Source organism: Pyxicephalus adspersus, chromosome 2, assembly GCF_032062135.1.
Source record: "Pyxicephalus adspersus chromosome 2, UCB_Pads_2.0, whole genome shotgun sequence".
In the NCBI taxonomy this organism is placed as follows: Eukaryota; Metazoa; Chordata; class Amphibia; order Anura; family Pyxicephalidae; genus Pyxicephalus; species Pyxicephalus adspersus.
The window spans coordinates 136,225,576-136,228,520 of record NC_092859.1 but is presented as its reverse complement, the minus strand read 5'-3'; the positions used below and the strand labels follow the sequence as shown (position 1 = coordinate 136,228,520).

Sequence of the window (2,945 nt, the reverse complement as noted above, 5' to 3'; positions counted from 1 at the left end):
TTTTTCTTTTTAAACTAATAATCTTCACATTCCCATATACCAGATGAACAAGGGCAGATGTTTGTAGTCCAGTATAAATGACAACCATGGTCAGTGAACTAGGTGAAAAATTATTACAGCCTCCTTATCTAAGGTCTAAATTGCAATATAATCCATTTTAGATCCAATTGTCTCTAATCCACACTCAAGGTAGCTGGCCTGACCTGAGCATCGAACAAATTAGGATAGGAAGAACTTTTCAAATGACAAAATTTGATTTACCCTATCAATATAATTTCTATATTTTGTAATGTTATTAAAAAAACAATTTTCAATTTCAACTCTTTAGCCAGCTATCATTTTTTTTAAATCTGCATGTTTGTGTTATATGCTTGTGTCACCTTTTTGTCTGCACAGAGCTCCCAAGGCTCATCACTTGTACTCTACAATATGACTGAACACTTCAGACCAGCCCAGGAAAACTCATACTGCCAGTTTTTTTTTTTTTTTTATAATTTCATATAAAAATTAACTTCTCATTTCCAAGCTTTCCCATCTTTTCAGTCTTGTGGTCTTCCAAGTTCTCAGATCTTATGGAACTTTCTTCTACCTTTTCACCAGAACTGGACAATTTTTTTTCTAGATGAAGATGGTTTTATCTGTCTGAACCAGTAAGTTTAGAGAAAAGCAAATTATTTTCCAACAAGATCCCCTGTTCCACAGATCCCGTTTCAAAGGTTGAGCATAAGGCAATAAGTATGGAAAACCTGACAAAGCTCTTCACGCCACCACTTTCAGAATACCCTCAGGGTGGTTTTATACCCCACCTCTAAATTCCTTTTTTTGCTTTATTAATAAACACAGGTTTTATACAGCACCAACATATTACACAGTGCTGTACATTAAATAGGGGTTGCAAATGACAGACAGTGACACAGGAGGAGAGAACCCTGCCCTGAAGAGCTTACAATCTAGGAAGCTTTGAACTCCGATTCATATTCTAGCATCCCCACTATGTTCTGAAGAAGTTGTTTTTTACATCGATAGTCCATGTGCTTCAGTAGCCATGCACAGAAGATAGACATGAATTTTCATTTGCAGAGCCTAATGGTGCAGGAAACCTTCTTGGTTCTGCAGATAGTAGTTTAGGAGTTCAGTGTTGTTTCTTTTTGGATGGACCCCCCATAATCATTAGAAGACAGTCCTTCCTCTTACCTTCCCTGTTCAGTAAATCATGCTATTAATTTTGTGTCCTCTTAGGTCCATCTTCAACCTTTCACTGCGGCAGATTAAATTAAATTTCTCCTAATCAAGCAACGTCCTACTATATCCTGAAAGTCTCACAAATAAGAAAGTAGGAAGTAGGAGTAGGAACCATGAGGTCCATTTTTTTCTCATTTTTAAGTCACCTGATCACTCATCTAGAAATCCTAACGATGGAGTCTTTTCAGCATGTGAAACTTCTGTGACATTAAAATGTATTCATCTCCTAGCTAAGACATTGATGTATTTCATGAAATTGGAATAGGTTTTTAGTTGGCACTACCTGACTTCAGGTATTTTGTTACATAGACTTGAAAAGACAATAAGTAAGCAAGGAGGAATTAAAAAAGCAATCCATTATTGGAACCCTATAAAGACTGTTATTTGAGAAGATGGCAAATAACAGTAAATAAAGTTATGGAGAACTTCGCTCAAACTGGGGAGAATATTTACTCCCTGGTAATATCCAGTTGCTTTAGGAGCCCAGAATCAATTATTAGAAATGCATGCAGATTCTTTTTTTTACTTAAATGGAATTATTTCCTGAGGGAATCCTTTCCACATACAAGAGAAACCAAGAGTATCTGCTTGGATTCATCACAGCTCCCCTACATAAACTGTGTATTCTAATGCTGAGGAAGGGTGGTGGGTTGGATAAGCTGACTTGAAAATCCCAATCCAATGAAAAGTTCTATCCCCAGTGAAATGACAAAATGTTAGGTTGGCCATACGCTGGTTGAGCAGAAAATTTGAAACTTCAAGTGTAGAATTAAAGAACTCTAATCATGTGGGAACATTTGTGCACATCTTACAGGTTTTTAAACCCCCCAATCGTTACCTGATTGAAGCAATTTTATTAAAAGATCAAAATTATATCAGTCAAATAAAATAAATTGAGAGAATCAAAGCTGACTGCAGCGTGATATAAATATTGTCAAAAAAAATATATGCTATCAAACTGAAAATCAAAGTAAAGTTTATTCCTGTATCCCTAACTTTAGAACTTCAATTTAATGTGAAGAAAACATTTACAGCCTCTCCTAGGGTTCTAAAAGGCTCCACCGACCCTTTGGTGTTGCATGTTACCTACACAGACAGACAAGTCTGGTTGGCTGTAAGGGCCGGTTTATATCTTTGCTGCATAGATGTTACCCTATGTGCACTTTATTTAAATGGGCTGTACACAGCAGTGTGAAAGAATTATCATGCCTGCATTTTTTACTTACATCTGCACTGCAACATACAAAACATGCAATACTGTCCTCAGCAATGCAGCACAGGTCTGCCAGCAAGGATCAGTGGGGTGCTATATAGAATGAATGGCACCATCTCTTCAAATAGGAGATTAGAGCCTAAAACAGCAAACAGTTCTTGTTCACAATTTGGTATAGATAGCCACATTTGTAGCAGTTTAATCTCTTAAAGAAGATATGCTCATTCCTATATGAACAGCCAGACATCTGCAGAACTCCTATGGGAAGCCGAACACCCCCCAAATGTGACAAAGTACATGAAGTAACACTGGAAGACGCCACGTATGTTGGTATTTTTCAATGTATTTCCAAAAATATTGGTCATCTGCAAGTGAAGAACTTAGAAGATTTACTTTTGCAGTGAAACAGTATGCAAGGTATTTACTAGATCCCAAAACTTGTGACCGACTCAAAATATTCTGGCAGCAGCAAATTTGTAAAATTAGGCAA

At 36.8% G+C, this 2,945-nt stretch overlaps 1 protein-coding gene across 1 annotated transcript in view; it reads left to right on the top strand.

Annotated features, from left to right (window-relative positions):
- SPG11 (SPG11 vesicle trafficking associated, spatacsin) overlaps positions 1–320 on the top strand; it is a gene marked incomplete in the record, with an annotated part of 32,233 nt that extends 31,913 nt beyond the window's left edge. Inside the window, 1 exon segment of the mRNA XM_072399119.1 lies at positions 1–320.
- Between the last annotated feature and the right edge of the window lie 2,625 nt (positions 321–2,945).